This window comes from Haemaphysalis longicornis, unplaced genomic scaffold, assembly GCF_048455015.1.
Source record: "Haemaphysalis longicornis isolate Haplotype H1 unplaced genomic scaffold, Haemaphysalis longicornis Haplotype H1 scaffold_9, whole genome shotgun sequence".
In the NCBI taxonomy this organism is placed as follows: Eukaryota; Metazoa; Arthropoda; class Arachnida; order Ixodida; family Ixodidae; genus Haemaphysalis; species Haemaphysalis longicornis.
The window spans coordinates 95,358,646-95,385,337 of NW_027526460.1; the positions used below are offsets into that span (position 1 = coordinate 95,358,646).

At 50.5% G+C, this 26,692-nt stretch overlaps 1 protein-coding gene across 4 annotated transcripts in view; it reads right to left on the bottom strand.

The window, feature by feature from the left end:
* The window catches only part of LOC144151826 (solute carrier organic anion transporter family member 74D-like), a 166,923-nt gene that overhangs the window by 85,104 nt on the left and 55,127 nt on the right, over positions 1–26,692 (bottom strand). For all 4 annotated transcript variants that reach the window (XM_077682969.1, XM_077682971.1, XM_077682966.1 and 1 more), the window contains exon 2: positions 12,981–13,073. The gene's annotated coding sequence lies outside the window, so the exon portion shown is untranslated. The remainder of the gene's footprint in view (positions 1–12,980; positions 13,074–26,692) is intronic.

Here is a 26,692-nt window from a genome sequence, read left to right on the forward strand (position 1 = left end):
AACTTGTTCCCGCACGTGCCAAGCGTCGCGTCGCGTCGACCAGAACTTCGGTGGGGGATTTTGAAAAGTTGTTGCATGGGCGCGCAAATAGTATACGACCCCGCATATCAATACGGAAGGTGGAAATGAGAGCGGAGGAGGGTTAGTAGCGGGAGTCTCAGGCGTTCAGAAAGGATCATTAAAAACACGGGCTAAACGCCGTCTGCTCAACGAACGATGTGAGCACTAGTTATCGTGGAATTCGCATTCCAGGCGGACGCCGGCACACATCGCAACTAGACAGCCCATCAGGCACCAGTAATTACACCAATTCAATTACATCCATTCAGTGTTGATGTTTTAACTGCACGGCCAAACCCCTGAGAGTTGTGGTTCTCTGCCATTGATGTGCACTGATTGGAGCGATTGGGGACGGGGGCGGGGAGAAAATACTTAAATAAATTAGCCCAGCCGGAGCGTAAAACAGGTCCATCATTTCCAAAACTGTCACATCCCTTCTTTTTGGATAGTTCGCCAATGCGGGACACAGTCGTACATCAGAAGTTTCATATCTGCGGCCACATTCCACCTGTTGCGGTTTTGCTTTAGATGTTCGCAACCCTGAGAAAAAAAAAGCATGCTCACATGCATATGTTTTACGGCCATTTATTTGAGAACGGGAACATTTATGCAGTTATTATTAAATTCACTCACGGCTCAGTGGCAATATTTGCCTTAATCGCTGAAAGAAAGAAAAAAATTGGTATTACAGAAATTCCCCCGCATTTCCCCGAGGGGGAGAATGTGAAAGTGCGAATGCACGGTTGTCGGCCCGCTTGCGGCGCTTGCGCTCGGCCCCCGCAGCCCACCGCCTCGCCGCCTTCTCTTCCATTTCTTCCATCGGGTTTGTAGTATCACGTGTACACCACGCAGTTATCAAGCCGCTATAACGCCGCTGAGTCGCCAACGCACGCCGCTGACGACGTAGTTTGAATGCGTTAAAGATATAAGGCGCGTCACTAACGCTGATATCACGTCGCGTCCGTGGCTTGGTCGGTAGAGCGTCGCACTGCGGCCGCAAAGTCCGCGGATCGAAACCTGGCGCCGGATGCTGTTTCTTTATAGAGGAGCACTGCGGACGCCGCCGCCGCCGCCGACGCCGGCGGTGGATGGTTTGGGGTCGCTTATAAAGTGCATTATTTACCAGCCAGCTCAGCAACAAGCTTTGTTAAATCTTACTTCATCGTTGTGCTGTCCTGAAGCCCCATCGACTCATTTCCAGCTTCAACGCGTTCATGTGCAGAGCAAGTTATGCCAGCTCAAAAGGGGTCACAAGCCATACGTCTGGGGCAGATTATAACCAGTAGTCGATGTGGCAACTTAGTGTACTAACATTGGCATAATTTTGGCTCTATCCCTCGCAGACACTGCCCCGGACTCTACAGATCAGTGAGCCGCTTAAAAGCCGAATAGTCCCCCTACTCAGTCGCCTCAATTTTCATTGAAGCTTCTTTCACAAACCCCTCATCGCGTGGCGAAAGAGCAGAAGGAGTTGTTGGAAACGGTATGTGCGTGTTGCTGCGAAACTGTGAACGTGGCACGGCCGGGCTGGACCGAGAAGCGCGGACGAGCACCACATTCGTTTATTCGGGTGAGGTGTTCGTGGACTTTTATTTGAGAATCCCTGCCTTGCAGGATTCTCACCATAGAGTTTATATTCGTTAAAACAAAGCTGCCGATGACTCTTTTTTTAAGACTTTAACAGAACCTTGCGAATTCCAATTAGGGCCGTCATGATTCCCTCCGTAAAGTTCGCTTTTCCTTGTGCTCTCCTTCATACCGTGAAGCACCCTTTTCAGGCGAATTTGAAGTAAGCATGTCGGCATGAAACCCGCGTAGTCTCTTACAGCTGTCGCAGTAAAATAAGGTCCAACAGGGCGCAGTTGCGAGCAGAGGCCTTAGACCAGCCCCTCGCTTGCCTCTACAGCGATTCCCCTCACAGCCAAACACCACGATAACTTCGCTCACTCCCGTTCATGTTGCGAGTCATATCTCAATGTCCGCAATCTACAACTGACCGACATGGGAACGAAATCTCGCCAAGTAAATTTGTGTTCTTGACCCCAGGCGACCCTGCAAATAGGTCAATCAACAGGTTAACCACGGGCAATATATCGGTAATTTTATGAGAACGCGCGAAGAAAGCTATTCAAGTTTCAGAGACTACGGGAAAAGCGAATACCTAAGTGGAGTTTTAAAGCGAAAGCTTTCTTAGTGGGACCTATGGCATCCTGCAAAAAACCAATGCATTTACCCATAGACAGGTTGGTCGACCGACAAGCTCTGATAAGATCTCTGGACATGAGGCACGTGCGTGAAATAAAGCTTTCACTACGTCAAAACGCTTACTTGAAAATTAAAAAAAAACACGAAAGGTTCTAAATAAGACAGCACACGCGTCGATCGCGAAGAAGCAGTACAATAGTGTACCTTTACCTCATAAACCCCGCGTATCGGTACACAATTAGATCGCTCGTAGACGCGTTTACTTAGTTCGCGAAAAATTGTCGCAAGGGATCGTTCTTCGTTCGCGCTTTGGGTCTTCGAAGGTTCTACGATCGCACTTTCAGCGAAAGTTGGCGCACTTTCAGAGAAGCTTTGTTGTGTTGTGTAATGTAGTTCTGATCATGCCACCAGATGGGGCACAATGCTAAGGTGGCCAATTTCCAGCATCATCATCAGCAACCGCAAGCCGGTTATAAATATCGTGTAACAAGAATAAAGGCTCTCTTTTCCGTGGGTACGAGGTAGCGTCTGCGTCTCTCTGCCACGTATGGTGACTCGGTGGGCGGCGGATACAACAAAGAAGGTTTTGAAGCACTTACGACCCTGCTTTGACAATGCTTTGGCGCTTCTCTCGACTTCCTTAAGGAAGGGATGGTAAAGCTTTTTTTGGTAGCACAAAAGCAAACATCTAGAAATTATCAGCTCAGAAAGCGACTAAAAAAAAAAAACACCTGGCTTCTGAGGCGTGCACTGGGGGAAGCCGCCACAATAATTTAAACCAGCTGCGACTCTAGCGTTCCTAGACGTCGTCACGTGTGATGACTTTGTTCGTTTGCTTTAGTTCTCCTACATCAAAACAGCGATCGACGGGAGTCGAGAATCAAAGCCACGACCTCGTGGCTCGGTTACAAAAGGAAATCTTGCGTCCCCGCTCTCGCATAAAAAGGCAAGAAATGAACAAAGAAAACGAAACAAAACTAGAACGCGAATGCCGTACTGAAGTGGTGAATTCCGACCTTAAACGCCAAATAACGTCGCGCCTCGCTACGAAAGTTCGTTTCCCGCCCTTAACACAAGGGCCCCCGAGCCAGGCCAACGTTTATCAATTACCTGCAGCGACAAGAAATGAGAATAATTCTGAGAATTCTCTACTATGCCTAAAAGCACTGCTGGGAAGACATTTTACAGGAGGCAATGTAAAGGGTGTGGAAGACCTTATGGTTCAATGAAACGCGAACACGAAAATATGAATCAGACCACACGAATGGCGCGATTTCTTTCCACGCGAGTCAAAATGACGCGTGGCTTAGTTACAAAAACAAAGTTTGGAAACTGGGCTTTCAACAATTCCAATAGCGTACAATTGAATTTCAGCGAACAGTATATTTCAACTTTGCATGTTCTGGTCCATATTTTTGTATTCGCAATGCCTTACACCGAGCACGTTAAAGTCGGCTTCACCGCTATAGACATATGTATTGACAGCGCACGGTGTCACGAGTTTTCGTTTTCATTTTTCGATCCTTCCTTGTGAAGGTCCCATTCGCCTCCATTTGCCCTAGTACAACGAATAAATGCGCCAATTTTAGCAATTGCGCATTTATTTTGCAGATACTATAAAGGGTGCCGCTGAACCCGTCATGCTTTTTCTCACGGGTGTTAGCGAAATTACCTTTACGCATTAACATTTAAAATCCGCGCATTCGGGTGTTTTTCTTGATTTATCATTGGTTTTCCTGATGACGATTTTTATGTTTCCCGCCCACACCCTACACGGCAAATACTTCGCCGTTCGCGGATCGGCGGTATACTGTCGGGTGAAGAATTCGCGTAGAAAAATACTCGCTCGTGGAAGACGCTCCTGGAATACACCATCCGAAAACAACGGTGAGGAGGAGGAGGAGAAGGAGAAGGAGGAGAAGGCAGTCATCAAAACAGCGCGCGCAGCAGTTGGCTCCGGCACAGAGAAACACACACGCCTACCCACACAGGACGCAACGATGCCACTACGGGGTAAAAACAAAAACAACAGATAAGCCACCATCAGCACGCGCGCTCGCCAGGCAGGGGGAGGGGGCAGCAGCGGCGTTGTTTTTTGCGTGCATGGCAAAAACGGCGGGGTGCATTGACCCACTCATTCGATAACACGTACCGTCGTTCGGCGAGGGAGAGAACGCAGCTACGCGCGAGAGCTGCAGGAGTGTGGGGGAGGGTGGATGAATTACGCCGTAAGCTCAGGGAATAGCGCGGCGCAAGAGAAAACGTGTTGTTGAGCGAGCTGCAGGGTTTGCCGATAGCGCGGTTCCTGAAAAAGGAGCAAAGAACAGACGCACGGGGAGGACAATAACAAGGCCGAACGACGGCAAAACAGAGAGAGAGCCTCCTCCTTCTCCGGAAAGGAAGCCGCAACGTGTGCAACTTGCATATCCGGCCAGCAGAGCGCAGTAGGCGGTTGCTTGAGCGCGTGCTTGCACGAGGAGCGGGCACCCGGCCAAGAAAGCGCTGCTGACTTCTCTTTCGCTAGACTCCGTCTTCCGCAATGCAAATCGCCGCCTCCCTGAGCAAAGCCCTTTCTCTCGCGCGGGGGCAGCGGCGGCGGAGAGGGCTAGCCGGGAACAACTTCCGCTTCGTAACTTCGCCCCTAACCAGGAGACGGGAGGAGGGTGGCAACTAAACGCGAGAGACATCACGTACACTAAGGCATGCGCTGAGGCTGGCGGTGACCACGCATGCTAAATGCGGTAGACTACAATCACTACCGGTTCCAGCGTCCCGAGCTTCCACTCTTTCAATCAAATGATAGCCACGCTCCTTATCTATCACTTGCGATGTCCGCCGGTCTGTCTGTCCGTCCGTCTGTCTGTGCGCCACTCTTGCTCTTACTATTAAAGCGAAGGCTTTTTAAGTGGGACCGATGGAGTCCTGTCAAAAAACTAAGGCATCTCCCCATAGACCGGTTGGTCGACCGAATAGCTCTGGTAAGATCTCTGGACACACGACGCGTGGTGAAACCAGACCTCCATTGTGTCAAAAAGGTTCCACGAAAATCGCGAAAAAGGAACGGTTCCAGGTATGACAATACACGCACCGATCACGAAGGAGGAGTACAGTAGTATACCTTTATTTCATAAACCACGTATAGGTACACATTTAAACCGTTCGTATATGCGTTTCATAATGCGCGAAAGATCGTCGCATTGATTCGTTTTTGGTTTGCAATTTCGGTCTTTGAAGGTTTGTCGATCGATTAGACGCACTTTCAGCGAAGGTTGGACACAACTTTTGACGCAGTTTTGATATGAGAAAGGTTTCGCGCTCCTCTCAACTTTGTTTGGGATTTGATTATTTCCCTCGCTCGTGGCGGCACGTGGTCCCCGTTAGTGATTACGCCACCACGGCGGGTTTACTGGCTGATTTAACGTAACGACTGCGCTATTTCCAGTGAGAGAAAGCCCCTACATAAAAAACATGGCTCAAGAACTATCTTTCTCTTGCTGTAAAGACCATTGCTGCTAGAGGGAAGGGACGCGCAAACGGCGAGGTTCCGTGCACTCGCTCGTACAATAGCCATCTACACCGATTATCGTATCGATTTCTAGCCATCAAAGCGCAGCGAATCTAGGCAGGAATAGGCACCAGCCGCGCGTACATCATCGTAGGCTGCCATGGCTTATACCTGTGTTACACGGCCGTTTCAAAGGCCTTCCGGAGGCCTTTGAACCAATTGTCTGCCGAGTGCCCCTTTGTAAATACATTAGGCACACTTAAAGGACAGCGTTCAATTGTAAATTGAAAGTTCCCGTGTGGCAAAGGCATTAAACGACGCTGCTACAACCACGGCTTTATTGCTAACGCCAAAGGATGCCTCTGCAGTAAATATAGCATTCATTGGTTTACAATTACCATGCATCATCATTATTAGCAGCAGCAGCAGCCTTTTTATGTCGACTGCAGGTCAAAGACCTCTCCCGGTACGCCAGGTTCAGCCGAATGCTCGACCAATGTGGCCAAATCCTGTTCTAGTGAAGTGAGCATGTGCTCTTTTTGTCCTACTTTTTGCGTTCCTAATATGCCTGCACCTATCTCGTTTATAGCCTCACTTAGTTTAGCCTTTGGCCTCTCCAAATACCAGAAATTTGTGCAAGTCGCAGTTTTTAAAGCGAAGTTTTGTATGACTAGGCGACGAAAAATCCGGCGGTACCGCGTACGCAGAAAACTCCTCCGGCATAGCCCCATGCGCATGCGCGAAAAAACCTAATTGGAAAGGAGTTGGAAGTAAGGGGAGAGATACTGTTTGGGTTTCTCTCCCTCGCAACAGAGCGCGCGCGTAGCGAGCTACCGCGGGAAGCATAGCTCAAAAGACATCGGCGGGCAGGGGCGGCCGCGGCGGCGTCATCGTGGCAATGACACCCACCGGCCGCGCGTTAAAGTTTCGGTGGTTAACCATCTGTGTAAAGTGCACGGCCAAATGTTTTTGTTTTTCCCAGTGCAAGTTTCTTGATCCCCGCTAGGTAACGAAAGACATTGTCTTAAGCGGGTTGTGGTTATATTACGCCCTGCCGCCTACTGTCTCCAAACGCCTCGTGTAAAAAAAACACGACACAACACAATAAAGCGTGATACCAGAGTCAGCGACGTATACGCAGTGCAACGACCAGGTACGATGAACCCCAAAATAAGCGCGGTTGTCTAATGACTCCGAGAGCAGAGGAAAAAAAAGAGAGCCGACTAACCCTTTCTTATCCGGTCAGTCCCCTGCCCGGGTTACAAGCGCCATTATTGCGAGGAAAACAACGGCCGCGGCTACCGACCCAGAGATGTATAAAAGTCAGCTTGCATGACGGCCTAGAGGGAGAGGGGGAGCTCACTGTATCACCGCATTAAAAAGGGTGCGATGATGACGAGAAAGAGGAGGGGGATGAGGAGGAAAAGTTAGACGGAAGACAGGGCTGGGCTGGGGGACTTCGGCTGATGGTTGCTCGAAAGTATAGCCGGGCGTCGGAAAAGCCGCTCAGGCAACAAGGCGCTTTAAAAAAACGAAAGAGAAAAAAACTCGCCCTGCATGCGCGTCTGGCAAGTCTAGACGGCTCGCTCCATTTGGAGAAAATGCGGGTATTCGCCCGGATTTCCCTTTCGCTTGGGCGTCGTTGTTCCTTTTTGTTGCCTCTTTTCATCCCCGCCACCGCCGTGTTTCCAGATCAAGCTCACCTAACCCTCCTCCTCCTCCTCCTCCTCCTCCTCCTCCTCCTCCTCCTCCTCCTCCTCCTTTTCTCTGTCATCTTGGCCAACTTCATACCCTTTAGGAATTCAGCGAGACATCAATTCAATTCAAAGAATTTCATTTGAATAGACGTCGGTAACGTGCAAAATATATACAGTAGACTCAATAAAAGTGAAATTTTGTATGAATTATCAAAGTTTTAATTACCAGAAGTTCTCACAAATATGACTCCGGGGCAACATAGCAACTTGCGTTGTAATGAAACATTCACATATATATATATATTCCTTGAACATTTTGTACACACGATACTGAAGTGCTATTCACACTTCGAAAAAAAAAATCACGAATGGATGGCTGATTTGTCTTTGCATGAGAGTTCAAAACAGCTTTCTTTATTTCTTCCTAAATGCAGACATAATTATTGGCGTGCGCGGTTTCGCTTTGAGACGTGTGTTCAGGTAATCGGCTTCATTTGCGACTGGTAGTGACATAAAGATGCGAATGTGCAGCTAGAAGCGGCAAATGCAGCAGCTATTTTCCTGCAAGTGCAAGCAGAAAATACGAATTAACCGAATTCAAACAATAGAGCAGCTCGAATTATGCGGCATTAGAGTACACTGAAAACACAACGGGCCACCCGAAATTTTTAAACTGTTTGAATTAACCCAAAGTTTGAATGATCCTAGTTTGAATTATCGCGAGTCTACTGTACATCGCCCCGTGTATGCCAAATTAATGCATTGAGATTAGCTCGTTACCTCCTATGAACTTACACCTTGCTTTCCAGGCAAGGATGTCACAAGAAGTGACAACCAGAATGCAGAGGTTAGCAGACGCAAAGACCCACACTGGCATTTCTCATTAGGTATGGCAATTTTATACAGCCGACTCAGGTTCGGGGAGCATTTCGACTGTCACTCAATTCTACCAAAAGGCATCTCCTACTCAAGTTCGGGTATTTCGACTTTCACTTAAATAGATCAAACCTTCAGGTCAGATCCGGTTATAACAATGGCGTCGTTTCGCACACGACGAGGCGGGGCCGCCTGTAGCAACGCGCGCTGCGCCGACACGTCCAACGCTTTGCTCATAGAGCACAGCCAGCGGGCGTGGCATAGTCGTCAAGGCATCGGCTTCACAATCAATAGGACCCAGGCTCGACGCTAGCCCCCGATGCCAGTAGGTCTTTCGCGCTAAAAAGTCCCTAAAGTGGCGGTGCAAATTAATGCGCAACCTGGACCGCGAGTAGTTTCGGCGCACAAAGCTCCCTAGTTTCGCCCCCACGTTCTGCGAGGACGAAGAAAACGAAGCATACAGTAGGTCGCTTCGAGAATCGCGCCGGTCACAGAACATTATCCGACTTGGAGCTTTTAAGCTACCCTCACACCTTCGGCCAGGGGGCTACGCGTGCGTATGCGAGCGGCGTTAAAAGCCGTCGCCCCCGCCGACGCCAGCAGCGGCCGCCGCGAGACGGATAGGCCAAACGAGATTACACGCAGGACCTTGACCCCTCAAAAGGGAAGAGAAGAGGGCTCCTCGCCGCTTGCTCGCTCCGTCAACTCAACGTGCACACACAAGCGCACCGGTCGGCGCGGACCGCAGCCCTGGGCCATCTCCGCTTTGAGCCGCTGCTACAGGCGTACGCCAGCGGCGCGGCCTGGGGCGGCGACCAGCGGTGTTGTTTGTGGGTTATTGGTTGGCCACAATCAGCCGCTGTCTCGCATCTTCCGCCACGCGGTATTCGGAGTTCCGACGGGCATCTCGCTTGCACTCGGCGTCCGCGGCCGGATCGTCGTCATCCCTCCGCCGCGTTCGCACCCACTGCCGCCTTTTTTTGTTTTCTCGGTGAGTAGGCTTCACTGTGCGGCACACAATGTGGGAAAGCCAGCTTACAAAAACCAAGGTTACGCCGATGTCCTTAAAGTCGGCTTCATTTTTAGACATAAGTGCATTTCTGAGAAGACGCTTTTCTAGGGGCAGGCAATTTTCGCCATTTTATATCAAAACATGAAGCGCCGGATGCGAACAGCTGGCCGAAGGGAGAGGGTGTGCCCAAGTGAGGAGGAGGGGAGCACCAAAAAAAGAAACGAGCTGCTGCAGGATAGAATCCTATAGCAGCTCAGCTGTTAAAAAAGAATGTTGGGGGTTTGGCACGCTGAAACTACACATTGCGCAATGTAGTGGAGGGAATCAAATTAATTCTGACTTCAACCTGGAAATCTTTACCGTGCACCAAAACGTGGACACACGGGCGTTTTCCCTTTTCGCCTACATTTGAAAAGCGGCTGCCGCGGCCGGTATCGAACCCGCGCCCTTAGGGGCACAGCAGCGCAACGCCCCAGCCACTGACTGAGCCACCTCGTCGGGTTGACCGCCACTATCGGAAACGCGGAACCCACAGCGTGGCGCAGTGGAACCCGCGAAACCCTCTGCGGTCGGAATTCTTAACAGTCCATTGTCTCGATTGACACGTCCGTGATCTCATCTTTAAATTAAAGGAAATCGGCGTTCCACCGCTTGTTCAGTTCTGGTTGTCTGCCTTCAGGCAAATATTAATTTCGGTGGCTTCAGTGCGAACCATATAGGGCATTACTGTAGGTGGTAGCCTCGTAGACAGTGGGAGAGAAGGCCTACAAGAAATAAAAAGTGACGTCATAATAGGAAGTTACGTCACACCGTGCACCAAAACATGGACACACGTCATCTCCGGGGACGTCAGTGCAGTAAACAAGCAGTGGGCGGCCGACCAATGAGTCCTGCGGCCTCGGAGACGGAAAATAGCAGAACGTGCTCGTAAATTACCCGGCACAGAAACTTTAAAAGCGCGGGGACTGGACACTGTAGTGTAGACGGAGGCGACGGGGCAATCTCGGTCTCGGTTGCCGGGCCGTACCAATTCAGCGTCCGACGACGTCCCGACCGTAAACCATGCAGGCGTAAACATACGCTCGCCGTCCTTCCCACTTTCGTCGCACTTTCTCACCCTTAGCGCGGTCAAACCACAGAGTATACGGAGACTTCTCGAGCGACATTCAAGAGGACTCTACCAAGACCTCCTTACAGATAAGCAGTGATAAGAGGCCTCCGTTGAATCGGCACAAAAGTGGATCGCCACACACGCGTGACACGCCTAGCCGCTTCAAAAGGGGCGATTTTTCCCGCCTTTTTCTTTTTACTTTGTCTGGACTTCTTATCTGTACGTTTCGTTCATGTCTACCTCAGTCTCGAAGCCTTATCCTGGAAACCCAACGCACAGCCGCTTGAAGGAACGAGCGACCACCAGCCATTAGGGCACGGCCGCGTACGTATACATGGAACTGCTAGATGTACTGTACTGAATAAATCCTGAGTGCGCGGCGCACCATCGAATGAAAATGGGAGGAACACGTTGCTCTCAGTGTGAGAGCTGCTATATATTAAACGTCAACAGAGGCTGAACACGATACGTGGTTGACAAAAAAAATGTCGGTCAGCCTTTAAGGCGCACAATAACAGTAGCTTACAATTGGTGCGGCGCACCGCGCCAATTTCAAGGGCGTCGACTAGCACTAAAGTTCATGCAGTGTTGCACGGCATTCCTGCGACAAATCACGTGATGGCCACGTAAACTTCGGTCTTTTGAAAGCGTGAAACAAATAATAATTGTTTTTTTTTTAAGAAACAAACTAATCGCCTACATTTTCAAAGTGAAATTCCCTCTGGTCTGCACGTTTAAATTGAATACAATTGCTGTTCATAATGCCAGCGAGAACTCTCAACGCGGTTTTCCCGGCGGTATCGGTGCAGACGTTATTTCGACGGGAGAGTGAACGAATTCGCGTAATCTGAACATTCGCGTAATCACCGTTGTTTGAGCATGTCTCCCTACATTTCCGTGGCGGAAGTGGGATTACAAGGACTAGCATGGAGCCGATTTGTGTAACCCGGTTCGCAGAATAGCACACTAACTTATATGCAAGCCGGGTGAACACATAAAAACGCCCACCTTTAGGAGACTTGGGAAGATCGAATTTGGCGAGAAGAAAACAGCGGAGCCCGTTCGTTGTTCCTAGCTGTTAACGGCTGCTCATCACCTTACCAACGACTGTGCGGTACAAAACACACCCCCACACATCAGCACGAAGAAACTGGCACGAAGGAACCAGCTGGCTCACATCGGAGTGTAGCCGAAACCACACACTTGCAAACGAATCGGGCCCAAAAACTACAGCTGATTTAAGTTGCTTCTCCTCAAAGAAATTTCCGCTAGGCTTCTTCTCCCAGCGTTCCTTTCGAAGCTTTTTTACGACGTCCGGACGCAGCGGGTTTCCCTTGGGCAGAAAAGGACTAATTGCTTGAAACAGGATGACCCCGTGGAGGGAGTGCCACGAGTTCGTGGTCGCATAAACGACCAGCAGCCGTTATATCCACGTATGTCGCAGCTGCGTGCGGACAGTGCCTATATTAGCTCGTGCACCGACAATCACAGCCCACGGACGTTAACCAGCCCAGCTTTACGACATGACCGTCGTGTAAACACACGCTAGTGCCATACACTGTGTTGTACATTCGCGGATAAATAAAACGCGATCACGAAAATATGGACCAGGACGCACAAATGGCGCGATTTGTTTCCATTCAAGTCAAACTGACGCGTGACTTAATTACAGTAACGAAGCTTGGATATCTGGCTTTCCAACTGCACCAATAACCAATAGCGGCCCGTTGTTGGACCTCCACGAATAGTGTTTTTCAATTTTGCGTGTTCTAGTTCATATTTTCTTGTTCGCATTTCATTTGCCTATGACTACACGTTGGGACATTCGAGGATCTCGAAAACCTACCCGTTCCTCAAACAAAGGGGGGACTACGCCAACGCTGAAATTAACGTCCGTGATTGAAACGAATGTGCAGTTGGTCCTCAATGACCCACGCAAATCCCGAAAGAATGAATGTATGAAATGAATGAATGAATGAAAATCTTACCAGCCTAACATAGAGCAATCCGAAACCACGCTTCACAGGCAGCCTTTGCTTCTTGTGATTTATCTTTACCAGAGTTGCCCTATTTGATGTTATCGAAATGAAAGCGAAATTCCCAAGCGATTTCACGCGTCTGGTGGTCGAAATGACGTATTTGAAGATGACCTTTGAGGACGCATACTTCGAACCGTATACGCTATACCCTACATTTTTAATAAAACTTACGTTAAGTGATGACATCATTACTGTGTTTTCTGGTGACCGTTGATATACCTAAGCGCATGCGCAGCTAAAAAAAAGCTGGAGCGATTTAATGTTCGCCGCTTTACTGTAAGCGTATGGTGCAGTCAAAAACGGAACACCCTGTGTATAGCATTCACTTATCATTTTGTTATTGATATTCACTTAGATTTAGGTTTTAGTCTCCTAGAACTTCAGTGATGTAGAGACGCGACATTATCGCAGTCCACCCCCCCCCCCCCCTCCCCCTACATTCAGAATAGTACATGCGACACGAAGATCGACTTACCCGAATGTCGGCGTGACGTGAAAGCCACCAAAGCGAACGTGGATGTAGAGCCTCAGTTGCAGGCCCTTGGCAGCGTGTCACGCTGATCTCTCACTGCAAAGAAAAACAAAAACAGGCGGTTGAGCTACACTCTTGCCGTCTGGGCAAGACAAATTGTTTTCACCCCTCCACACACCAAAGAACACATATACTCTTCGCTTGGGTTTCACTTTTACCGTCACGCTATAAATACAGAGTTCAAATTTGGCATAATAACGATATAATATCCGCTTCAAACAGGTGGCGATGATGACAGCCTGAACATGGGAACTATAAACAGGTATGTTAGGGGTTGTGAAAACCTTCTTACTCGCCTTTCAGACTGGACAGTACAGGTCGCACCACGATCATCTCGAGCCTCAACATGCTCCATCTGATGTTTCACGTGCTCTAAACAGCATCAAACTTTGAGCAAGCTTCGCTGTGGTTAGTATAGCCCGTGTCGTCCTTTCCTTATACTCCATCCAGCACTCCTGATCGTTGTGAACGCACCTCGTCACTGCTGCTACAGCCATCCGGCCTAAGTGTACATCAAGCTCACTTTCGTAACTTCACTGAAGCGGAGTGTGGCAGCGTGGAGGTCATTAATCGAGAGCAGACGCGAGTCATTAGTGCCGGCTTCAGCCCTCCTAACGTCGATTCCCACGCTGAAAGCACAAGCCGGATTCGACTCGATTGATGAATCGGATCACCAGCGAAGACAAGCAGCGCGGCCCCCCAAGGTCGCGTTACGTGTGTACCACATCCTCCTGCGGTGGTTACAAGGATGTTACGTCATTATACGGCGCTTCGCCTGAACCCAGGATCGTCTTTCTCCCGCAAAATGCGTTCTAGCCACACTGCAGCCGCGGCAACCCCTCTGCGTACCCAGTCAGTCGTAATTGCATTTCAGTTGGCGATAGAGTACTAGGGAATACTGCCAGCGCAGCAGTCGTCGGCCCGGCCGCATACCTTCTCCACGCACGCGATTACTATATACGGAACGCAGCCATAACCACCGCTTGCAGCACGAAAGGGGTTTCGCGGAGAGTGATTGTGCTCCAGCTCAAGCCGAGTTCTGCGGATGTTCGTGTCTGTGTCCTTACTTAATTGCGTAAAGGCAACAAAAAAGTGAATTTGGGTTTCACCCGGCGAAGCTGTACAGCTGCGGACTATGAGCCACGCCGTAAGGAGGCTACAGATGAGGTAAGACTACAGTGTGGCCTCTCGTGCAGAGCACCGAAATTTCGTTTATGTGAGTGTTTTCGTATAGATTTCGTCACGATCAGAAAAACAGCCTCCGCGTTTATTCCCGGTCAGCAAAGGGTCGATACAGCAACGCGTGATCTTCAAACGGCACAGCCCCTTCCGTGGGAACGTCATCGGATTGCTGCGAGAATAGACTTCAAGCAAAAGGTGACGACTTTTCTGTAACGCGCATGTTTCTTGCTGTGTACGCCACGCGGAAGTTTTTTGGACAAGGGTGAATTGTAACGCACGCTGACACCCCATAACGTGGGGTAGGCGGATGGGAGGGGTGTTACATGCCGTGAGAATGTTTCCTGTTAGAGCGTCCCTCGCGCATGACGTTTAAATACACCTGATCATCAGCCCAACGGGTACATTACGGAACGACCAACACCTTTCCCTACCTCCTTTCCGTGTGAGCGATCACGTCCCGTCAGTTACTCGGCCTGCGTCGCTTCCAGCATTGCGCCCGCATTACGGCATTTGCGGCCAGAATACGACTGCCGTCTCTTTTAGACTGTGGTACACCCCTATAAAATAGAATCGTTATCGGACTGAAACGTATTTGACATGTCTGGCCAAAAGTCGAAATACTGGTACCGAGTATCAGAATAAAGCGACTTAAACAGGGCATGCGCGTAGCCAAAGCGAAGATAGCAGCAGCGGCAAAAGCGGAAACCACGTGCGAAACGGAACTATGGCGCACTACACAACAGCCGCGCCTGTCGTCTGCGCGGCGTCTCCTGGGAGCAGACGACAGAAACTCGGGTCTCCCCCGCCCCCTCCTTCCCAACCCCTTTCTTTCTTTCTCAATCGAGTGACGGACAACGGAACACGACAAACAAAATGGACTCCCCCATTCCAGTCAGCGCGCACCATTGCCAGGCGAAAAAAAAACAAGAGGAGGAACCCCCGATATAGAAACGCCCACGTATGCGCGGTGAACAAACTCTCGGACCTCGAAATAGCGCTCCGCCTGCAGCACGCACGGTCGCGCGCGGCACACACGGTGAATTCACGCACGCACGCTTGCATCGGCCGAAAAAAAAAATGAAACAAACTCGTTGCCTAATGTCACCACGTCAGCTGGGCTTAGAGAAACTCTTTCGCCTCTTGCCTTCGGAAGCGCAGTGGCACTTTTGGCCTCCAGGTAAATATACTCGCTCAGAGAGGCCGAAGAAAGCCGGCGCAACGGAGAAGCGAAACTAGCGAGAAAAATGGACGCAGAGAAAAAAGTGAAACAAAAGAAAACCCGCCGTCTTTCCTTTTACGGGCGCCGACGGAAAGTGGAACAAATGTTTTCCTCCCGGCCGATTCTCGTGTGTGTATACTACACGCCTGCAATGAGGCTATAGCGATCGTGCACGGATATCACCGGCACGCCTGGGTATTTTTACGTACGTTACGGGACACGCACGAAGTGTACGCAACAGCTAGCCATGTAGCGAGGAGCGTTACACAACGGGACAGTCGAGCACCCGCCAAAAGAGAAAATGACTACCACTCACACCCATTCTACTCCAAGCGGTTGCGCAACATAACGGGCGCAATTTGCGTTTCTGGGTGGGTTTCAACAAGCCGCTACGCCGCATTTGATTTTAAGTACTTAAGCTAATACATCGCACACGCTATTAAAGGACATTCCTTGAAGGAAGGAAGAGGAACTATTCAAAGAGTAATTGCTGTTATAGTGCATTTGCGCTCTATAAACTTAGGCTACTGCGGGACGGGTATATCCCTTTTATATCGTGCTCCAACTGGTTGGGTTGTTTGAGTCTGGGCGCGTCTATCATTGCTTAACCATGGAAAGAAACGAAATCCCTGCGGTTTGCTCCCACAGGAACGGTAGCCGAATGCCGTTTTTAGCACTGAACCCGAACCGAGCAGGAAACTCCCGTTGCAAATAGTTGCTTAACCGTTCTTCGGAAAAAAAGAAAGAAGAGCACCACCTAGGCAATCCGGAAATTTGCGTCCACTGTAAGGAATGCGGAAAGAAAAGCTACGGAAATTCTCAGAATTGTCTACCAATGCACAAGCATTTTTACGCGGCTTTCCCGCTTCGCCAACCTAACGTTTCCTTGATGACATTGAAGGAACGCGTCAAACCAGATCGTCAGCGCCCTTTCCCCCTCCCCCTCCTCCTCCCCCTCCCCCTTCTCTCTCTCTCTCTCTCTCTCTCTCTCTCTCTCTCTCTCTCTCTCTCTCTCTCTCGTTTTTTTCCCCAGTTATTCGCATGATGGCGCCAAATCGGTTACGGCGGTTACGTTGGCTATTACACCAGCCCGGCAAACTGCCAGATTCGGCTATTATAAGCCAAATTTAGCAACTTTAAGTTTCGTTCTGTTATATATTTTTTTTTCTTACAATGATCTACGTTTACACTATTATAAAGAGTAAATTTATTCACTCTGCCAATTACAGATTTTTGTGCCGATACAAGGCCTTACAACGTTTGAGTAGGGGTACAGGGCATAGAATGCTTACACATAAATACTTCCTAAGAACTTTTCTTCCATTAATGAAAGCGTGACAACACAGCGCATAGCGTGAGAATTAGACCCGCCCAAATTCGTAGGACGTTCTCGACATTATTGAAGTTCGAAGCACGCGGAATTTTCCTGCTTTTCCTTGGTTTTTGAAGTCCTTGCAAGCAGCAACCCCACAAATTAGTTTCGGAAGCGAAGAATCGCAAACAGCTTCAATGTTGCGACCACACTTAGCCTTGTCGGTCGACGCCGGGACGACGTTAACTGTAGCAAGGCCTAGCGCACTTACAGATCGAATTCGAGCTTGATAGCACGGACTTTTCGTACTCAAGCTCTACCAGGAAATTAAAAGAATGCACATCTTTCCTAAACACCAAGCAACACGCAGCTGCGTGGTTTTCATTTCGTAAGTTTGAGACGATTCAGACATGGCATAAATTTCGTCCCCACGGAAACAACAAGACGTTTACGTTCACGTCGTCTGCGCAAAGTAGCTAGCAGAAAGTGGCAGACGACGCGTCAAGCCCGTTCTACATGGGGCGAATTTCGCCTGCGAATTCGCAGTTGCGGCGCCGCCCGTGCGGCAAAGCGATTTATTTTGCGAGATTATTGTAGCCTGGGGGTGACTACCCATCCTGCGAAGAGCCTTAATATCATGGACGCAAAATGAGTGCTCAAAGAAGGGACATTCAATTGTGCGACGAAGACCTATTGCTACCCCCTTCCCTTCAACTCCCATTCCCCCATGCACGGCCTCCGGGCCTCCCCTTTCCTCCAATAAAGGCTTGAATCAATCAATCAATCCTGTTTTCACTGCTGCGTCATATTGCCAAATACTAAGCGGCGTTCACAAGAGAAGTTCGACTCTTCCAAACATTTGAAAATTCGCCACAGCAACGAGAATAGATCGTTTTGGTGCACGAGCGGCGCAGCAGCTGCGAATTCGCAAGCGAAATTCGCCCCATGTAGAACGGGCTTCAGCGCTCCTGTGACGCAATTCGCGCGGTAAGCTGCTACTCGCGCATGCGCGTTGGTTTGATACGCTGGGTTGATACCGAATGCCACGCGCTCCAGGTTTCCTCCAAGTGTGATCAAGATACGCGCACAAGAGGTATTATATACAGTATTCTATACATGGCGAGGACGTACAAAGACGTCTCTGTCAGTGCCATCTTGTTAAAAAGGAAGGCCTCACGTTGCCTCAATGCTGCCCTATTGCCGTTGAGTGACTAAAAAAGCGCTTTTCGAAAAGGTAAGGTTTTGTGCTTATTTTTCGCTTCTGAGGTTAAAAAAATGGCCGCGTATCTACTCCTTTCGTTGCAAATGTTGCCGAAAGACGATAGTCGGCTGGCGCCTCTGCCAAGTAAAGGCCTCCCTTCTCTTTCCCGCCCACCCCTCATGCTGTTCCTTTCCCGTCTCGTTCCTCCCAAGATAACACGCTAGAGGTTTGCTCAAGATAAATTTAAATTTACCACGTTCTACTGCTCCAAGTCTAGTGGGTTCCTCGATGCCAGCACTGCCGTACGGCGGAGACGCGCGTGAATTGAGGCACCCTGCTTACAACATTTATAGAACCACGATGCACGAGCGTTCCAAGCGGAACGTGGATCAACATCTAGTGGAACCTTTCGTTGCCATTGCCGTTTGATTTCTTAAATGCCGCCAGGAGGTAGCGCTGGCAACAGCAGGCGACGGGTTTCTGCCGTTGATGTAGTATTTTATTTGCTATCGCAAAAACCAAGCATCCATGAATTTTTTTAAAAAGGAACACCGCAAATATCGCTTGTGTATTGATTTTCTGCCTTATATTTTCGTAATGTCTTGTTGTTCAACAGCGTTGACAAGTATGAACACTGACACCGGACTTAGACGTTTAGATTTGGCTGTGAGCATATAAGACTATTGCGCAGATTTTGTTTTACTTTGGCCGGGTGGCTGAATCGAGTTACTGACAGGCAGACAGACCAAACTTCCTGCGTTTTAGTGTCCCAAGAAAGACTATCATTTTTAAAATGCTCTGGGAACGGAAAGCCGCATTCTTTTCTAACAGGTGTTCCCTCTGCTTGGCATCGCGGCAGGTACGCGTTGCGCAAATGCCGCGCGGCATGCAGACGCACGCAATGCTGCACAGGACGCACACATGCCAAGCGCACGAGTACGCGCATAAACGGAGTCGCGTCGCATGGGCTTCAGGATGACGCAACGCAAACGGGAAGAAGGTACGATATATTAAACGCGCCGCCGGTGAATAAGCCGCGGTGTACGGCCACGGCAGGCAGCAGTAGTGTACGGGTCTCCGCGCTTATACGTATGCACACGGAGGGGCAGAAACAGGTTCTGTTCTTCGGGTTTACTTTTCGGGATGCGGAAACGTGCGTTGCGCGACTGCCACTGCGTCGCCAACTCTAGCGCGTTCACGTTAGAGATGGCGTATAAGGACCGAGTCTCTTGTCATTGGTCCAGTCGGCGGCTTAAGCACTCCTGGGTGGAAGAAGCAACCAGATTCGAGCTGTTGGACGGAGTCTATAGTTCCGCCAATCGCGCGACAAAGAAAAAGATGGTGGATGAAAGCATAGAGGTACAAGAGGTCGCCTCAGGCTTGTCTGGGACGTAGTGGGTGTACGCGCGGTTACCGAAGGAGGCTAATTTCGAAACCCTGCGGATTACATTTGGATGCCTGCGTGCTGCGGAGCGCCGAGAGGCGGTGGACAAGGGGAGGAAGTGAGAAGAAGGAAAGGTGTAGAACTTTCCCTCCCGCGAGAATCGAAGCCAGTTGCGTCACGGACGCGGCTGGGCGAGGAAAAATCAGCGAGGCCGGTCGCCACCATCGTGGTGTTTTTCGTCGTTGAAATGTCTGACGGTGACTTACCGCGGTGAACCGCGAGATTGGGAGACCATGGCTCATGCTTTGGAATAGTTTGGAATCTTTCTTTTTTGATGTTTTGGGTGAGCAACCGCTGCGAAACGGCGTCAGTGCGCACCCATATCAGAATTAATGCGCACCCATCAGTGCGAACCCATATATCAGATCTGCTCAGGGCCGGAATAACGGTGCTGAAGGACCGGTTGAAAAAAAAAAAAACAAAAAACAAAGAAGCCCCTTCCCTCCCCCCCCCCCCCCTTCCGCCTTACCCTCTCTTCATTCTTGAGGCTTGACACTTTGTAGAATTGGCAACAAATAACACATGCCGTATGTACTCCAAGAATCTCCGGAGTTATGAACATCGCCTGGGCGTCTACTCTCCCGCAGACCACGTGGAGAGTCGGAATTGAACTATGCCAGGAGCCGAAGAGACATAAACAGCATTAAGACTTGTCGTGCTAGTTGGTTCGTACTGAAACAATGGCAAACTACGCGAGAAGTAAGACGAAAGGAAGAAATACGTGCGACACCAAGAAGTTCAGTCTAAGTGTCGCATGTGCTTCTTCCATTCCTCTCAAGCGTTAGCGCAGTGTACCCTTGTTTCAATAGACAGCACCTTCCCTCGAAAATCAGGAAGCGCAGTCGTGAAAAATGGCTTCCTCTATCTGCGTCGCTCATTAGTCAGCGCGTGCTTGGGTTGCCTGCGTGTGGGCCCTGCTAGTGTCACTAGATATGTCACTAGAACCTTATCTAGTGACACTAGGCCCTGCCGAAGATGAGAGATGGGCTTTCTTGAGAAGCTGTTATTTCATCCAGCAACAGAAATTTAAGCACTCCTAAGGCAGCGTTTCCGTACGAACCGGGATATTATGTATATTGTGTATGCCGACTAAGCACAACAAATAATTTAAGTAGTTTATTATCCAAATGTTTTCATCATGCACGGATCTAAATCTTTTAGAGAAGGTGGCGTCTGTAGAAAACGAGATTGATAGCGAACTTTCACAAAAAATGTTTTTTAATATAACGCTTTATTATAATTATAACATTCATCATCCATTATTTAAACAACGAATGATGATATATAATCTCGTTTGATGATTGTATATGGATATATAATCTCTGTTTCAAACAGGGGAAGTAAGCAGGAGGCTTATTCGAACGAAACCACAGTCTGCCATTTTTCTAGCCCTCGGGGGAGCCCCCTATGCCCGAGGGGCCCGGTTCATTCGAAACCTTTGAACCCTGAGCAGATGCAGGGGTAGATTAACCCCTGCATCTGCTCAGCCTAAACAATATATCCTTATCTTTTTTCCAGACACAATCCCCTGCGTATACGCGATGCATCTATAGCTCCTCTACGTCCGATCGTATACAGTTCCGCTCAGGTTCAATCGATACGCGAACTGCTAACACGCCGCGACGTCTCGCGCTCGAGACATGATTCATCAACGAGGTTAATGAGCGCGCGATGCAGGGGCAGAGAGACAGCGCGGGAAATTTGCAGAGACCGAGTGAGCGCACCGCACGCGCGCAGTCATCTCCGTATGCAAGCGCGCCGCGATATAACGACGGCATCTAGCTTCCGCCTTTGACGCAGTTAAAGAGCGAGTATTGCCCAATGCGCCTGTCACTCGCCGCACATGGCATCTGCGAATCAGTCTGGCAGGCTTCCGCATTCAAATGTTGGGAGACCATCGGGCGAGACGAGTACAGACACGAAAGCAGCCTATTACAAAAAAGTAGTAGAAACAACTTTAATATAGAACAGGGGAAGCTACGAAAGGGCGCTGTTGCTGTGCTAAGAGGTTCGAGCAAAGGCAATTAAGAGCCGGCTACATGGCCAGTTTAAAATGCTGCACAATTCACGTGATCCACGAGGACGTCTAGTTCGCAAGAATCCGGCAGGAAACAGAAAACAGCTCATTTATGCTGTTGCGTTTTTTGGTGGGAGGGGGGATGGCCGCGTATCTGCTCATTTCGCTGCAACTGTCGTCACAATACGACGGTCACCTGTAGTCCCTGACAAGTCCCCGCCCACCTATCACGCTGTTCCACTCCCGTGTCGCCTTTTCCACGATAAACACGGTGGTGGTTTTGTAAAATCGTTTTAATTTTCCCGCATTCGCACTGCCCGCGCGCCATCTATTAGAACCTTTCGTTACTGCCGAACTGACTTGGAATGCCGCATCGAGGTCTGGGCTCCAGTGCGAGCCCTTTTTGTATTTTGTATTGTCATTGGACGAGCAGCCAAGTGGGTATTTTACCAGGCCGCCGCATTCTTGCGTTCAAGGACAATAGGATGAGGATTGGGGGTAAGTATGCTGACACCTCATTCAAAGGGATTCTTTGTATCAGCGCACACATAACGCGGATTTTCGCGAAATGGGACACGTAAAGCTATCGCTCTAAAATCTAGCACGTGCTCTACTACAAACAGCTAATTAAGGCAAAGGTAAGCCTAACAGCGCCCCACCATTTATTCCATTAATCGCCACGCCTATGGATTGTGGGGGCAACTGAGTGCTGCATGAGGAATGCGTGAAAAGATACTGAAAGCGCGGGTACGTGCGTGCGAAAACGAATAAGAATGAGGCAAGATGAGAAACCGGGATTAGAAGGCAGTATACGGGGACTAAGAATATACAGTTACCACCAATTAAAGAAAGGTCAAAACAAACAAGAGCTCATTTAGTTCTTGAAAAGCGTGGGTGCGCGCCGTTGTGAGCCACAGGTCGCGGGTGACGCAACGTGCCCGAGATAATTACTTTTCTCTGAAGCACCCGTCGTTCGGAGAAGGGATGTTGCGCAGTGTAATCGGGCACCCCGAAAGAGGCCCGAGACAGGGCGCTCACGTGTGCGCGCACATAAGGCGTATTTGCACAGCACTGCAGCGAAGGCCGCAATCGAAACGGGTCGTTCAGCGCCTGCAGGGCTTGCAACCAATTTTCCCCGATCTGTTTCCCCGAGAACAAAGCCTCGCCAAAAGCCGGCGCCGGTGCCAGGAGGTTGCGAAACAGCAATAAAAACGTGTCAACTGGCGCGAGATCGAGTGGTGGTTTAAGGCTGCAAGGCCGCCGTCTGCTGCAGGGTCACGCGGGCGCTGCCATATGCCGTTGCCGTGGCAACGAGGTCTTCGACAATCCTGTTGCAACCGCAATATTCGTGGAAACGAGTCGAGGAGCTTCATTTGACACCTATCGAATGATGAGCGCGCAGCGATGCGTGCGGAGCTGAGAAATGCCGCAAGCGGAGATAGTTATACGTAACTCTATCCTCCGACACACTTTCTCGTGACTTCTTTTTGAAGGCGAAAGCCTCGATCCCCAGTGGCCCTAGCACGCGCCTTAGGAGGTGGCGAAAATCGGTTGTACGAAATAAGCTGTGGTCGGAGAGAGTGCAAGCCGGAGATCGCGCGCCTGGAAAGGGAAGCAGCAGCGCCAAAGGCCGCTGCGGCGCGGAGGTGAAGGTACCGACGGAGGCGAACAGGGTCCTGGCATGCAATGGCGATCGAGCGGTATGAACTTCGGACGGTGCTGTCCAGGGTTTTGTCCAGTAAACGGGCGCGGTCGCAAATTTGAATAGAAAGTTCACGAGCAGATCAACAGAATGTCATGTGCAACAAGGTCTTCGCCATCACGTTGTTAGAAAGTTCCCGAGCAACGACCCTAATACTTTCAAACACCGCAACGTTTGCGCGGGCGTCTGACGACAAGGTTGTGGTGCAAGCTAAACGTAACTTCGGAATACGCGTCAAAAGGGCTCCCTCTATACCCATTCCAAGTCCAGCGCGTTTATTTTAAACCAATTCGGTCTGGGCCTACACTCGGCAAAATGACCGTTCCTGTAATGTTCCGCGCATGCGCACTGCCCTTATCTGCGATTACGCGAAGCTCCAAGGAAACCCCGCTGGAGTCCACAGGGGCAGCTCAAGCGCGATAACTGGAAAACCGCCTTCATGAAGCTACCGAAGTGCCCGTACAACGTCACCGTAGATGGTGTACCGTGTCGACCCCGTTAACATCATCCCAACGCTCCTTCCCTACTGTACCGAACTTGCCCCTCTCTACATTTTTACTATAAGATCGTTACGTCACGGTAACACCCTCTAGAAAGGCTTTTTGGTAACTGCTGTGTGTCGCGGCCGATATACTGCAGCGAAAACTATGCTTCGGGAGGCATTTATGAGGAGCACAATTTCTCTTCTTGTCTTTTTTTTTTTTTTTTCCTCAGACGTTCCTCGAGTCGAGTGTTGGGTGCAGCAGCTGACCAGCTCCAAAACCTCGGGACCAGCGATGACTTGGGGGGCGGACCTGGAGTCCCAGCCAGCACTAAGGCTAAGGATGCATCCCACGGGGTGCAGGCCCTGACAACATCCAGCTCAGAAAGCAACATCTCTTTCTGCGAGGTTGTTATCCTTTACTTTCTACAAAAGTGACACGTAAGGTAATGCGTGTCACTCACATGCCCTCGCACGCTCGACGTTCGCGTATTAACCGTCGAGAAATCGCTGAGGTGGTTGTCAACGGCTTGGCATTCTCGAGCGACGCAACTCAGAAGCAAGCGACAGAGCTGTAGCGCCGAAGGGGCCATCAGCCCGTCCGCGCGTCGACGTAATGCGCTCTTTGTGAGTGCGCAGCGCGCGATGCACACAAGACAAGAACGACGAAGAGGACGAATCATCATCGGAGGAGGAGGAGGAGGAAGAGGAGGAGGGGCTCCTTATCACGTCTCTGGGCGCCCAAAAACAGGTTTGTGGCTGCTCCTCCACCGCGGCGCGGGGGATGGAGACGTGCAAATGCCAACGCGGGGCCTTCACCCCACCCGCGGGACCGGGGCCGCGTACGAAGACCTCCGCGGGGCCCGCTCTGCGTTGTCTTCTCACCCGACACGATGAGCAGAGCACGGACAACGCCGCCCGCAGTTTGGGCGACTCCGCGCCCTCCCTTCCACTGGGGTTCGAGTGATGAACGAATGACAGTCGCTCAACGACGCGAGGCGAGACGAAAAGAACTGAGCGACGACCGCACATGAGTTTTGCGGATATGTGCGTCAGCACAGCTCCATCCCAAATGATTCAAGACTTTCCCGTGTAGTGCTGTGAGAAACATGCGCCAGCGGCGATGATGCTCGTCCGTTGTTCTTCCGCGACGACACCTCACAGGAGTCCTAGCCAATGCAACTGCAGCTTCTTGCATGGCGTCTAGCGAATACACGTCACTCCTGGTATGAATTCGTTATTACAGTCTCTGCTAATCTCACCCGACAGCGTGCGCCATCTGTGGTAGGATTCGCGCGGCCAGGTAGAGTCAGTGCTGCTGATACTGTGGTGGAAGGGATGATACCCTGGCTAATCTCCAATGGCCAATCCCGTGCTGGAACGTGTAATATCATGGCTCGGACGACAGCGGATTCAGGCCGGGTCTGCACTGACTGCCTGAGGCTGTGTGTGGATCGAATCCGTCGCACATCGAGGCGCTCGCTTGCACGCGATACACCGTGTGCACACCGGAACAGGTCTACCCGGGCATTCCATCAGTCCAGCTATCGCGAATAAACTTTCTCAGTGCTCCCCCAGTCCCCTCTTTGTCGGGTTGATGCGGAAAGCTGCTATCAAAGCCGCTATCTAGGAATGGGTGTCATAATCTGCTAGCAGAGAAGCCGGGTCAACCATCTGTAAGGAGCTGGGTCCGGCTGCGCTCATGATTGGTGCACAGCTTTGAGACGCGCATGAAGCGCCCATGAGGATGCTGACGGATGTCTTCCCTCTGACCCCTTTCCCTGATGCCCAGCCAGCGGCACCACTGACACTCACAATCACTCTAAATGCGAGTGTCCACCCAATTTCTTCCCCTCGTACTCCACCTCCTCTCACTCGAAGCTGGTCCCGGGGAGCTCAGACCCCACCTCCAAACTCGCGTTGGTGACGCAGACCACGGAGGTCGCGGGGTGTGTGCTAGCTAGCTAGCTGCTTTATGCTCTTGTAAAATAAATTGCTCCTCTGTCCTCCTCCTGCTCTCTGCGTGATGCTGTGTACGGGGTCATTTGTCACGACCAAAGTACCAGCTACTACTGGATGGTAGAACGAAGTCAGCACGTCTACCGTCACATGCAAACTTTAAAAAATGTCGTCACTCGCAGCTGGAGCTGAACTATCCGTCTTTAATTAGCGGCGATCCCTCCCTACCTGCATTGCTACGAGGACGACGCAAGCGATGGAAGATGCCCAGAGGTGGCAATGGTGGAGGAGTCGTCCGCAAGAAGCGCTGCAAGGAAGGGAACGAAGAAGCCCGACCATAAGGTCCGCCATTAGCGTGCGCGCCTCGGAAGTTCGAGCGGACGTGGACCCCCGCGGCAGCCGGAGGAGAGTCTACCGCGGCGGCCTAATGGTCGACCGGCCGGCTGACACGGTCGCGGATGCCGCTTTCGCTCTTCTCGACCGAGCTCTCCATCCCGAGAGTCGTCTGACGAGTCCTCCGCCGGCCGCACCCTGTATACGACGCGTGCCCGACGGTACGCCGCCGCGGTACAATGCGCGCTTATCCGTCGAGAATAACGAGCAGCGCACCTGATGAGCAGTCGGGCGCGTCGGTGCTAATACTCGCGCTATCAGCGCGGGCGGCGAAGAGCGCGAACCTGACGGTCTGAAGCAGTGGTAACCTCGTTCGTTAATCATTACTTCTTGCTCGGCTCACGCTTGAGCAACCAGATTGTCGAATATCGCCAGCTCCTATCCCCATCGCCAAAACCGTTTCGGACGGTCTCGCTCCACGTACAATTATAAATCTACATAACAGCGTGAACCAACGTTTCGCACTGTCTTCTTAGTTTACCATAACAGTGCCTAACTGAAGTACGTCGAACCCTCGTTACAACGAAGTCCACGAGACAGCACACTGGCTTCGTTATAAGCGATACTTCACTAAAAGCGGGGGTTTTCCTCTTTGAACGGCAGATGGGACCATGAAACACTTTAAATAAAGCGATATCCGCAATAAAGCAATTTTGTTATATCGAATGTTTACTGCACTTCACTCTTCAACATTGCCTCCGTTGCCTTCTAATGCTCTCGTTTAAGCAATCCAAAGAAACATATT